This window comes from Salminus brasiliensis, chromosome 8 (genome assembly GCF_030463535.1).
Source record: "Salminus brasiliensis chromosome 8, fSalBra1.hap2, whole genome shotgun sequence".
Classification (NCBI taxonomy): domain Eukaryota; kingdom Metazoa; phylum Chordata; class Actinopteri; order Characiformes; family Bryconidae; genus Salminus; species Salminus brasiliensis.
The window spans coordinates 8,465,004-8,479,323 of record NC_132885.1 but is presented as its reverse complement, the minus strand read 5'-3'; positions in this window follow the sequence as shown (position 1 = coordinate 8,479,323).

Sequence of the window (14,320 nt, the reverse complement as noted above, 5' to 3'; positions counted from 1 at the left end):
AATAGTAATACTGAACAAAACACAGGTTTTAAAAAGCAGTTTTTAGTGTTTCTGTACAGGTTCAAACTTCTTCCTCCTCTAATTCAGTGTAGTTCAGCTGGAGCTAGCCCCCCAGCTCTGCTACATGAAAGACCACCGCGCAGCCATGAGCCCCTACCTGTACTTGTACTGCAGAGCTGAATGGATACAAGACAGACCATCAGACGATGAGCAAGAAGGTTCATGATCTTCAGGTCAAATTAATCCAGCACTTATTTTAGAGAATCATATTTTAGAGAAGCCAGGTCAGACCACCTGGACCAAGCAGCTCTTTGCTCCTCCTCTACTCATGACGCAACTTAATCAACAACCATAAACATTGATGATTATTATTTATTATATTTAATTAAACGATGGAGGAACAGAGGAACAAACCATCGTTATATTTTGTTTCAATTCCTGATCTTTCTATTTCCCCGAGTTCATTTCATCAAAATAGCCGGAGTCTCTGCATCAGACGCAGAAGAAGCAAGGGACCGTCTAAAAAGTGCTGACATTGTTTAAAAACGTAGCTTCATTTATTTTAAAATATGAGTATTTTGTTTTACTTCTAAAACATAAATGAGTTTGACATATAGATGTCAAATCACTTGTGGTCTACAGGGACACGTAGATACACCTACCTTACTCCTCAGGCGAATTTCAATGATTATTATTATATATTATTAAGTTATTAAATTGCTTCTCATGTCTTTGGGAAACAGTGGAGGGCTTTTTGTTTTAAGCTACCTTTACTCCTGATTCTCCAGCAGAGAGCTGCTAGCGTAATGTGGTGTATTCTGGTGTCTGTTATTTCAGGGTTAGTTAGTGTGCTCAGACAAAGGACATCTAGGTGTTCTGGGCACTGGGGCTTCCACTGGGTGCCTTGCCGTTGCTGCCCTCTGCTGGGAGACAGCAGCACAGACCGACCCCTTACAGATACCTGTTCACCCCATATTTCTAAGTCAAATTCCCTACACTGCCTGACAATAACTTGACTGGTTCAAACACCTTTACAATGTCTATTATTTGGTCTGACAGAGGGTCTAGGGAGAGAGCCCACTCTCGTTTTCTGTGGTGTTGCGTGTGCTTTGAGTTATGATGTGGTGCAGGAATCAGATTCAGTGATCCCATAATTATCCCATACTCGATCCAGCTAATTTTGTTAGTATCAGGAGCGATATATAATATAATATAACTAATATATTATAATAGTGCAGGTGAGAATAATGAGAGTAATGATGGATAAAGGTGGTAACAATAATAATAGTGGCAGATAGTTCGAGTCCATGTAAAGCAATGATTACGCAGATATTCCTCTGTGGCTGAAACTCCAGTAAAATTCGGAGACACTGTGTGTTCTGTAGGAAACCAGCCTGAATTATCAGTGCTACTTGATGCAGAGTTAATGAATGCCTGGCCAATAATGCTATTAGAGGCTACTAAAAACAAGACTGCAAATCAAACACTAGTATTTTATATTGAAGACCAGACCTAAGAAGATGGATGTAGCGGATAATCCCTGGGCCAGATGTGCCCTAAGAAAGACCCCCCCTTATGGGACCCCCCTTTGGGTATGTATGGAAGGAAAAGGAGCCTTCCTCCACCTGATGCTGCAGGAGACGTTGATGGTGGGGTTTCTGGGTCTCTCTCTCTCTCTCACATGAAGGTTTTCCTCTATGGAATGGGGAGGATTCTGAGGGAGAGATAGGGCTTGGTGCGGTTAGCCTTTCTAAAGGACAACAAAAGCAAGGCTGACCAGGGCGCCGGGCATGAGTATCCTAGTTCGTGGGACATTCTGGACTTTCTCATGCAGGCGCCCCTTGCACCAGAGGAGTCCGTCCTGGCTCCAGTGTCTGGGCCCAGGCCTCTGTTTCTGTCTCGGCGGCCCCGCCCGCCTCTGTTCCTGTTAAGGCAGTGCCAGCTGCCCCTGTGTCTAGTTCTGTTCCAGCAGTGGTGTCTGTGACCGCCCCAAGGCAAGCAGTGCCAGCTGTTCCTGTGACGGTGCCCCAGAAGCAACTAAAAAAGAAACATTGTGCTTTTTTTTTGCTTTTTTTTTATACCATTCATATACTTTTGCTGTAAAAAACAACTATTAGGAGCTTTCGTACCCCTTCATATCGCTGCTGTCCAATGAAAAACATGTATCTCCAAAATGGTGACTTTACAGAATAAAGCAAAACTGATCTGAACTCTGAATGGAAGTCAATGTAAAATAAAGAGTTTATCCCAAGTAATTAATTATTCTATTGGTCCATTCCTGCAGAATTATTGACACAGTGTACAGAGCAGCTGCAGGGTTCAAACCATGGGGAAAACTAAAAACGGTGAAAAATGGAGATACATGTTTTTCATTGGATAGCAGCAATATGGTCATTTCCCTATGCAAACTCGCTTAACTACAACATGCAACAGATGTGAAGACCCTCTGTGAAGACTGACAGTGTTGAATATCTGCCATTATTTCTTCTCTAGAACGTTTCCATCTCCTCGCTCTAATAACAGGGCTCATTCTTGGTATCTCCAGTAAGCATCACACCAGGAGAAGTTGTGTCTACATACAAAAATCAACCATAACATTAGTACTCCCTGCCTAATATAAAGTACCCCCCTCTTGTGCTGCCACAACAGATCTGACCATTTAAGGCATTGACTCCACAAGACCTCTGAAGGTGTCCCGTGGTATCTGGCACCAATATGTTCCAATATGATCCTTTCCTAGTCCTTTACATTGGCACATATTATCATTTGTCCTGCATCATCACCTTAATGTGTGTCTCAGTCTGTTAACTGCAGCATATTAAAATGGACAGAAATAAGGTGGAATTGGTCCTGTTAGACTGTTTAGTAGCTAGCAGTGTTTACACTGACTGGAGGAGGTAAGTGTGGAGCTGAAGGGAATAATACAGTGCTGGAGACTGCTGGATTAAACTACTGCCACACAGTCAGCCTGGCTGTAGGTTACTGCAATGTGTCCTTTAGAGTCAGAGAGAACATCTATGCTTTTCTGCTCAAGTAAAAATACTGAAATACATGTTAACATATTTTATAATACCACATTATTATAATAGTAATACTGAACAAAACACAGGTTTTAAAAAGCAGTTTTTAGTGTTTCTGTACAGGTTCAAACTTCTTCCTCCTCTAATTCAGTGTAGTTCAGCTGGAGCTAGCCCCCCAGCTCTGCTACATGAAAGACCACCGCGCAGCCATGAGCCCCTACCTGTACTTGTGCTGCAGAGCTGAATGGATACAAGACAGACCATCAGACGATGAGCAAGAAGGTTCATGATCTTCAGGTCAAATTAATCCAGCACTTATTTTAGAGAATCATATTTTAGAGAAGCCAGGTCAGACCACCTGGACCAAGCAGCTCTTTGCTCCTCCTCTACTCATGACGCAACTTAATCAACAACCATAAACATTGATGATTATTATTTATTATATTTAATTAAACGATGGAGGAACAGAGGAACAAACCATCGTTATATTTTGTTTCAATTCCTGAACTTTCTATTTCCCCGAGTTCATTTCATCAAAATAGCCGGAGTCTCTGCATCAGACGCAGAAGAAGCAAGGGACCGTCTAAAAGGTGCTGACATTGTTTAAAAACGTAGCTTCATTTATTTTAAAATATGAGTATTTTGTTTTACTTCTAAAACATAAATGAGTTTGACATATAGATGTCAAATCACTTGTGGTCTACAGGGACACGTAGATACACCTACCTTACTCCTCAGGCGAATTTCAATGATTATTATTATATATTATTAAGTTATTAAATTGCTTCTCATGTCTTTGGGAAACAGTGGAGGGCTTTTTGTTTTAAGCTACCTTTACTCCTGATTCTCCAGCAGAGAGCTGCTAGCGTAATGTGGTGTATTCTGGTGTCTGTTATTTCAGGGTTAGTTAGTGTGCTCAGACAAAGGACATCTAGGTGTTCTGGGCACTGGGGCTTCCACTGGGTGCCTTGCCGTTGCTGCCCTCTGCTGGGAGACAGCAGCACAGACCGACCCCTTACAGATTCCTGCTCACCCCATATTTCTAAGTCTAATTCCCTACACTGTCTGACAATAACTTGACTGGTTCAAACACCTTTACAATGTCTATTATTTGGTCTGACAGAGGGTCTAGGGAGAGAGCCCACTCTCGTTTTCTGTGGTGTTGTGTGTGCTTTGAGTTATGATGTGGTGCAGGAATCAGATTCAGTGATCCCATAATTATCCCATACTCAATCCAGCTAATTTTGTTAGTTCAGGAGCGATATATAACATAATATAACTAATATATTATAATAGTGCAGGTGAGAATAATGAGAGTAATGATGGATAAAGGTGGTAACAATAATAATAGTGGCAGATGGTTCGAGTCCATGTAAAGCAATGATTACGCAGATATTCCTCTGTGGCTGAAACTCCAGTAAAATTCGGAGACACTGTGTGTTCTGTAGGAACCCAGCCTGAATTATCAGTGCTACTTGATGCAGAGTTAATGAATGCCTGGCCAATAATGCTATTAGAGGCTACTAAAAACAAGACTGCAAATCAAACACTAGTATTTTATATTGAAGACCAGACCTAAGAAGATGGATGTAGCGGATAATCCCTGGGCCAGATGTGCCCTGAGAAAGACCCCCCCTTATGGGACCCCCCTTTGGGTATGTATGGAAGGAAAAGGAGCCTTCCTCCACCTGATGCTGCAGGAGACGTTGATGGTGGGGTTTCTGGGTCTCTCTCTCTCTCTCACATGAAGGTTTTCCTCTATGGAATGGGGAGGATTCTGAGGGAGAGATAGGGCTTGTTGCGGTTAGCCTTTCTAAAGGACAACAAAAGCAAGGCTGACCAGGGCGCCGGGCATGAGTATCCTAGTTCGTGGGACATTCTGGACTTTCTCATGCAGGCGCCCCTTGCACCAGAGGAGTCCGTCCTGGCTCCAGTGTCTGGGCCCAGGCCTCTGTTTCTGTCTCGGCGGCCCCGCCCGCCTCTGTTCCTGTTAAGGCAGTGCCAGCTGCCCCTGTGTCTAGTTCTGTTCCAGCAGTGGTGTCTGTGACCGCCCCAAGGCAAGCAGTGCCAGCTGTTCCTGTGACGGTGCCCCAGAAGCAACTAAAAAAGAAACATTGTGCTTTTTTTTTGCTTTTTTTTTATACCATTCATATACTTTTGCTGTAAAAAACAACTATTAGGAGCTTTCGTACCCCTTCATATCGCTGCTGTCCAATGAAAAACATGTATCTCCAAAATGGTGACTTTACAGAATAAAGCAAAACTGATCTGAACTCTGAATGGAAGTCAATGTAAAATAAAGAGTTTATCCCAAGTAATTAATTATTCTATTGGTCCATTCCTGCAGAATTATTGACACAGTGTACAGAGCAGCTGCAGGGTTCAAACCATGGGGAAAACTAAAAACGGTGAAAAATGGAGATACATGTTTTTCATTGGACAGCAGCAATATGGTCATTTCCCTATGCAAACTCGCTTAACTACAACATGCAACAGATGTGAAGACCCTCTGTGAAGACTGACAGTGTTGAATATCTGCCATTATTTCTTCTCTAGAACGTTTCCATCTCCTCGCTCTAATAACAGGGCTCATTCTTGGTATCTCCAGTAAGCATCACACCAGGAGAAGTTGTGTCTACATACAAAAATCAACCATAACATTAGTACTCCCTGCCTAATATAAAGTACCCCCCTCTTGTGCTGCCACAACAGATCTGACCATTTAAGGCATTGACTCCACAAGACCTCTGAAGGTGTCCCGTGGTATCTGGCACCAATATGTTCCAATATGATCCTTTCCTAGTCCTTTACATTGGCACATATTATCATTTGTCCTGCATCATCACCTTAATGTGTGTCTCAGTCTGTTAACTGCAGCATATTAAAATGGACAGAAATAAGGTGGAATTGGTCCTGTTAGACTGTTTAGTAGCTAGCAGTGTTTACACTGACTGGAGGAGGTAAGTGTGGAGCTGAAGGGAATAATACAGTGCTGGAGACTGCTGGATTAAACTACTGCCACACAGTCAGCCTGGCTGTAGGTTACTGCAATGTGTCCTTTAGAGTCAGAGAGAACATCTATGCTTTTCTGCTCAAGTAAAAATACTGAAATACATGTTAACATATTTTATAATACCACATTATTATAATAGTAATACTGAACAAAACACAGGTTTTAAAAAGCAGTTTTTAGTGTTTCTGTACAGGTTCAAACTTCTTCCTCCTCTAATTCAGTGTAGTTCAGCTGGAGCTAGCCCCCCAGCTCTGCTACATGAAAGACCACCGCGCAGCCATGAGCCCCTACCTGTACTTGTGCTGCAGAGCTGAATGGATACAAGACAGACCATCAGACGATGAGCAAGAAGGTTCATGATCTTCAGGTCAAATTAATCCAGCACTTATTTTAGAGAATCATATTTTAGAGAAGCCAGGTCAGACCACCTGGACCAAGCAGCTCTTTGCTCCTCCTCTACTCATGACGCAACTTAATCAACAACCATAAACATTGATGATTATTATTTATTATATTTAATTAAACGATGGAGGAACAGAGGAACAAACCATCGTTATATTTTGTTTCAATTCCTGAACTTTCTATTTCCCCGAGTTCATTTCATCAAAATAGCCGGAGTCTCTGCATCAGACGCAGAAGAAGCAAGGGACCGTCTAAAAGGTGCTGACATTGTTTAAAAACGTAGCTTCATTTATTTTAAAATATGAGTATTTTGTTTTACTTCTAAAACATAAATGAGTTTGACATATAGATGTCAAATCACTTGTGGTCTACAGGGACACGTAGATACACCTACCTTACTCCTCAGGCGAATTTCAATGATTATTATTATATATTATTAAGTTATTAAATTGCTTCTCATGTCTTTGGGAAACAGTGGAGGGCTTTTTGTTTTAAGCTACCTTTACTCCTGATTCTCCAGCAGAGAGCTGCTAGCGTAATGTGGTGTATTCTGGTGTCTGTTATTTCAGGGTTAGTTAGTGTGCTCAGACAAAGGACATCTAGGTGTTCTGGGCACTGGGGCTTCCACTGGGTGCCTTGCCGTTGCTGCCCTCTGCTGGGAGACAGCAGCACAGACCGACCCCTTACAGATTCCTGCTCACCCCATATTTCTAAGTCTAATTCCCTACACTGTCTGACAATAACTTGACTGGTTCAAACACCTTTACAATGTCTATTATTTGGTCTGACAGAGGGTCTAGGGAGAGAGCCCACTCTCGTTTTCTGTGGTGTTGTGTGTGCTTTGAGTTATGATGTGGTGCAGGAATCAGATTCAGTGATCCCATAATTATCCCATACTCAATCCAGCTAATTTTGTTAGTTCAGGAGCGATATATAACATAATATAACTAATATATTATAATAGTGCAGGTGAGAATAATGAGAGTAATGATGGATAAAGGTGGTAACAATAATAATAGTGGCAGATGGTTCGAGTCCATGTAAAGCAATGATTACGCAGATATTCCTCTGTGGCTGAAACTCCAGTAAAATTCGGAGACACTGTGTGTTCTGTAGAAAACCAGCCTGAATTATCAGTGCTACTTGATGCAGAGTTAATGAATGCCTGGCCAATAATGCTATTAGAGGCTACTAAAAACAAGACTGCAAATCAAACACTAGTATTTTATATTGAAGACCAGACCTAAGAAGATGGATGTAGCGGATAATCCCTGGGCCAGATGTGCCCTGAGAAAGACCCCCCCTTATGGGACCCCACTTTGGGTATGTATGGAAGGAAAAGGAGCCTTCCTCCACCTGATGCTGCAGGAGACGTTGATGGTGGGGTTTCTGGGTCTCTCTCTCTCTCTCACATGAAGGTTTTCCTCTATGGAATGGGGAGGATTCTGAGGGAGAGATAGGGCTTGTTGCGGTTAGCCTTTCTAAAGGACAACAAAAGCAAGGCTGACCAGGGCGCCGGGCATGAGTATCCTAGTTCGTGGGACATTCTGGACTTTCTCATGCAGGCGCCCCTTGCACCAGAGGAGTCCGTCCTGGCTCCAGTGTCTGGGCCCAGGCCTCTGTTTCTGTCTCGGCGGCCCCGCCCGCCTCTGTTCCTGTTAAGGCAGTGCCAGCTGCCCCTGTGTCTAGTTCTGTTCCAGCAGTGGTGTCTGTGACCGCCCCAAGGCAAGCAGTGCCAGCTGTTCCTGTGACGGTGCCCCAGAAGCAACTAAAAAAGAAACATTGTGCTTTTTTTTACTTTTTTTTATACCATTCATATACTTTTGCTGTAAAAAACAACTATTAGGAGCTTTCGTACCCCTTCATATCGCTGCTGTCCAATGAAAAACATGTATCTCCAAAATGGTGACTTTACAGAATAAAGCAAAACTGATCTGAACTCTGAATGGAAGTCAATGTAAAATAAAGAGTTTATCCCAAGTAATTAATTATTCTATTGGTCCATTCCTGCAGAATTATTGACACAGTGTACAGAGCAGCTGCAGGGTTCAAACCATGGGGAAAACTAAAAACGGTGAAAAATGGAGATACATGTTTTTCATTGGATAGCAGCAATATGGTCATTTCCCTATGCAAACTCGCTTAACTACAACATGCAACAGATGTGAAGACCCTCTGTGAAGACTGACAGTGTTGAATATCTGCCATTATTTCTTCTCTAGAACGTTTCCATCTCCTCGCTCTAATAACAGGGCTAATTTTTGGTATCTCCAGTAAGCATCACACCAGGAGAAGTTGTGTCTACATACAAAAATCAACCATAACATTAGTACTCCCTGCCTAATATAAAGTACCCCCCTCTTGTGCTGCCACAACAGATCTGACCATTTAAGGCATTGACTCCACAAGACCTCTGAAGGTGTCCCGTGGTATCTGGCACCAATATGTTCCAATATGATCCTTTCCTAGTCCTTTACATTGGCACATATTATCATTTGTCCTGCATCATCACCTTAATGTGTGTCTCAGTCTGTTAACTGCAGCATATTAAAATGGACAGAAATAAGGTGGAATTGGTCCTGTTAGACTGTTTAGTAGCTAGCAGTGTTTACACTGACTGGAGGAGGTAAGTGTGGAGCTGAAGGGAATAATACAGTGCTGGAGACTGCTGGATTAAACTACTGCCACACAGTCAGCCTGGCTGTAGGTTACTGCAATGTGTCCTTTAGAGTCAGAGAGAACATCTATGCTTTTCTGCTCAAGTAAAAATACTGAAATACATGTTAACATATTTTATAATACCACATTATTATAATAGTAATACTGAACAAAACACAGGTTTTAAAAAGCAGTTTTTAGTGTTTCTGTACAGGTTCAAACTTCTTCCTCCTCTAATTCAGTGTAGTTCAGCTGGAGCTAGCCCCCCAGCTCTGCTACATGAAAGACCACCGCGCAGCCATGAGCCCCTACCTGTACTTGTACTGCAGAGCTGAATGGATACAAGACAGACCATCAGACGATGAGCAAGAAGGTTCATGATCTTCAGGTCAAATTAATCCAGCACTTATTTTAGAGAATCATATTTTAGAGAAGCCAGGTCAGACCACCTGGACCAAGCAGCTCTTTGCTCCTCCTCTACTCATGACGCAACTTAATCAACAACCATAAACATTGATGATTATTATTTATTATATTTAATTAAACGATGGAGGAACAGAGGAACAAACCATCGTTATATTTTGTTTCAATTCCTGATCTTTCTATTTCCCCGAGTTCATTTCATCAAAATAGCCGGAGTCTCTGCATCAGACGCAGAAGAAGCAAGGGACCGTCTAAAAAGTGCTGACATTGTTTAAAAACGTAGCTTCATTTATTTTAAAATATGAGTATTTTGTTTTACTTCTAAAACATAAATGAGTTTGACATATAGATGTCAAATCACTTGTGGTCTACAGGGACACGTAGATACACCTACCTTACTCCTCAGGCGAATTTCAATGATTATTATTATATATTATTAAGTTATTAAATTGCTTCTCATGTCTTTGGGAAACAGTGGAGGGCTTTTTGTTTTAAGCTACCTTTACTCCTGATTCTCCAGCAGAGAGCTGCTAGCGTAATGTGGTGTATTCTGGTGTCTGTTATTTCAGGGTTAGTTAGTGTGCTCAGACAAAGGACATCTAGGTGTTCTGGGCACTGGGGCTTCCACTGGGTGCCTTGCCGTTGCTGCCCTCTGCTGGGAGACAGCAGCACAGACCGACCCCTTACAGATACCTGTTCACCCCATATTTCTAAGTCTAATTCCCTACACTGCCTGACAATAACTTGACTGGTTCAAACACCTTTACAATGTCTATTATTTGGTCTGACAGAGGGTCTAGGGAGAGAGCCCACTCTCGTTTTCTGTGGTGTTGCGTGTGCTTTGAGTTATGATGTGGTGCAGGAATCAGATTCAGTGATCCCATAATTATCCCATACTCGATCCAGCTAATTTTGTTAGTATCAGGAGCGATATATAATATAATATAACTAATATATTATAATAGTGCAGGTGAGAATAATGAGAGTAATGATGGATAAAGGTGGTAACAATAATAATAGTGGCAGATAGTTCGAGTCCATGTAAAGCAATGATTACGCAGATATTCCTCTGTGGCTGAAACTCCAGTAAAATTCGGAGACACTGTGTGTTCTGTAGGAAACCAGCCTGAATTATCAGTGCTACTTGATGCAGAGTTAATGAATGCCTGGCCAATAATGCTATTAGAGGCTACTAAAAACAAGACTGCAAATCAAACACTAGTATTTTATATTGAAGACCAGACCTAAGAAGATGGATGTAGCGGATAATCCCTGGGCCAGATGTGCCCTAAGAAAGACCCCCCCTTATGGGACCCCCCTTTGGGTATGTATGGAAGGAAAAGGAGCCTTCCTCCACCTGATGCTGCAGGAGACGTTGATGGTGGGGTTTCTGGGTCTCTCTCTCTCTCTCACATGAAGGTTTTCCTCTATGGAATGGGGAGGATTCTGAGGGAGAGATAGGGCTTGTTGCGGTTAGCCTTTCTAAAGGACAACAAAAGCAAGGCTGACCAGGGCGCCGGGCATGAGTATCCTAGTTCGTGGGACATTCTGGACTTTCTCATGCAGGCGCCCCTTGCACCAGAGGAGTCCGTCCTGGCTCCAGTGTCTGGGCCCAGGCCTCTGTTTCTGTCTCGGCGGCCCCGCCCGCCTCTGTTCCTGTTAAGGCAGTGCCAGCTGCCCCTGTGTCTAGTTCTGTTCCAGCAGTGGTGTCTGTGACCGCCCCAAGGCAAGCAGTGCCAGCTGTTCCTGTGACGGTGCCCCAGAAGCAACTAAAAAAGAAACATTGTGCTTTTTTTTTGCTTTTTTTTTATACCATTCATATACTTTTGCTGTAAAAAACAACTATTAGGAGCTTTCGTACCCCTTCATATCGCTGCTGTCCAATGAAAAACATGTATCTCCAAAATGGTGACTTTACAGAATAAAGCAAAACTGATCTGAACTCTGAATGGAAGTCAATGTAAAATAAAGAGTTTATCCCAAGTAATTAATTATTCTATTGGTCCATTCCTGCAGAATTATTGACACAGTGTACAGAGCAGCTGCAGGGTTCAAACCATGGGGAAAACTAAAAACGGTGAAAAATGGAGATACATGTTTTTCATTGGATAGCAGCAATATGGTCATTTCCCTATGCAAACTCGCTTAACTACAACATGCAACAGATGTGAAGACCCTCTGTGAAGACTGACAGTGTTGAATATCTGCCATTATTTCTTCTCTAGAACGTTTCCATCTCCTCGCTCTAATAACAGGGCTCATTCTTGGTATCTCCAGTAAGCATCACACCAGGAGAAGTTGTGTCTACATACAAAAATCAACCATAACATTAGTACTCCCTGCCTAATATAAAGTACCCCCCTCTTGTGCTGCCACAACAGATCTGACCATTTAAGGCATTGACTCCACAAGACCTCTGAAGGTGTCCCGTGGTATCTGGCACCAATATGTTCCAATATGATCCTTTCCTAGTCCTTTACATTGGCACATATTATCATTTGTCCTGCATCATCACCTTAATGTGTGTCTCAGTCTGTTAACTGCAGCATATTAAAATGGACAGAAATAAGGTGGAATTGGTCCTGTTAGACTGTTTAGTAGCTAGCAGTGTTTACACTGACTGGAGGAGGTAAGTGTGGAGCTGAAGGGAATAATACAGTGCTGGAGACTGCTGGATTAAACTACTGCCACACAGTCAGCCTGGCTGTAGGTTACTGCAATGTGTCCTTTAGAGTCAGAGAGAACATCTATGCTTTTCTGCTCAAGTAAAAATACTGAAATACATGTTAACATATTTTATAATACCACATTATTATAATAGTAATACTGAACAAAACACAGGTTTTAAAAAGCAGTTTTTAGTGTTTCTGTACAGGTTCAAACTTCTTCCTCCTCTAATTCAGTGTAGTTCAGCTGGAGCTAGCCCCCCAGCTCTGCTACATGAAAGACCACCGCGCAGCCATGAGCCCCTACCTGTACTTGTGCTGCAGAGCTGAATGGATACAAGACAGACCATCAGACGATGAGCAAGAAGGTTCATGATCTTCAGGTCAAATTAATCCAGCACTTATTTTAGAGAATCATATTTTAGAGAAGCCAGGTCAGACCACCTGGACCAAGCAGCTCTTTGCTCCTCCTCTACTCATGACGCAACTTAATCAACAACCATAAACATTGATGATTATTATTTATTATATTTAATTAAACGATGGAGGAACAGAGGAACAAACCATCGTTATATTTTGTTTCAATTCCTGATCTTTCTATTTCCCCGAGTTCATTTCATCAAAATAGCCGGAGTCTCTGCATCAGACGCAGAAGAAGCAAGGGACCGTCTAAAAGGTGCTGACATTGTTTAAAAACGTAGCTTCATTTATTTTAAAATATGAGTATTTTGTTTTACTTCTAAAACATAAATGAGTTTGACATATAGATGTCAAATCACTTGTGGTCTACAGGGACACGTAGATACACCTACCTTACTCCTCAGGCGAATTTCAATGATTATTATTATATATTATTAAGTTATTAAATTGCTTCTCATGTCTTTGGGAAACAGTGGAGGGCTTTTTGTTTTAAGCTACCTTTACTCCTGATTCTCCAGCAGAGAGCTGCTAGCGTAATGTGGTGTATTCTGGTGTCTGTTATTTCAGGGTTAGTTAGTGTGCTCAGACAAAGGACATCTAGGTGTTCTGGGCACTGGGGCTTCCACTGGGTGCCTTGCCGTTGCTGCCCTCTGCTGGGAGACAGCAGCACAGACCGACCCCTTACAGATTCCTGCTCACCCCATATTTCTAAGTCTAATTCCCTACACTGTCTGACAATAACTTGACTGGTTCAAACACCTTTACAATGTCTATTATTTGGTCTGACAGAGGGTCTAGGGAGAGAGCCCACTCTCGTTTTCTGTGGTGTTGTGTGTGCTTTGAGTTATGATGTGGTGCAGGAATCAGATTCAGTGATCCCATAATTATCCCATACTCAATCCAGCTAATTTTGTTAGTTCAGGAGCGATATATAACATAATATAACTAATATATTATAATAGTGCAGGTGAGAATAATGAGAGTAATGATGGATAAAGGTGGTAACAATAATAATAGTGGCAGATGGTTCGAGTCCATGTAAAGCAATGATTACGCAGATATTCCTCTGTGGCTGAAACTCCAGTAAAATTCGGAGACACTGTGTGTTCTGTAGAAAACCAGCCTGAATTATCAGTGCTACTTGATGCAGAGTTAATGAATGCCTGGCCAATTATGCTATTAGAGGCTACTAAAAACAAGACTGCAAATCAAACACTAGTATTTTATATTGAAGACCAGACCTAAGAAGATGGATGTAGCGGATAATCCCTGGGCCAGATGTGCCCTGAGAAAGACCCCCCCTTATGGGACCCCCCTTTGGGTATGTATGGAAGGAAAAGGAGCCTTCCTCCACCTGATGCTGCAGGAGACGTTGATGGTGGGGTTTCTGGGTCTCTCTCTCTCTCTCACATGAAGGTTTTCCTCTATGGAATGGGGAGGATTCTGAGGGAGAGATAGGGCTTGTTGCGGTTAGCCTTTCTAAAGGACAACAAAAGCAAGGCTGACCAGGGCGCCGGGCATGAGTATCCTAGTTCGTGGGACATTCTGGACTTTCTCATGCAGGCGCCCCTTGCACCAGAGGAGTCCGTCCTGGCTCCAGTGTCTGGGCCCAGGCCTCTGTTTCTGTCTCGGCGGCCCCGCCCGCCTCTGTTCCTGTTAAGGCAGTGCCAGCTGCCCCTGTGTCTAGTTCTGTTCCAGCAGTGGTGTCTGTGACCGCC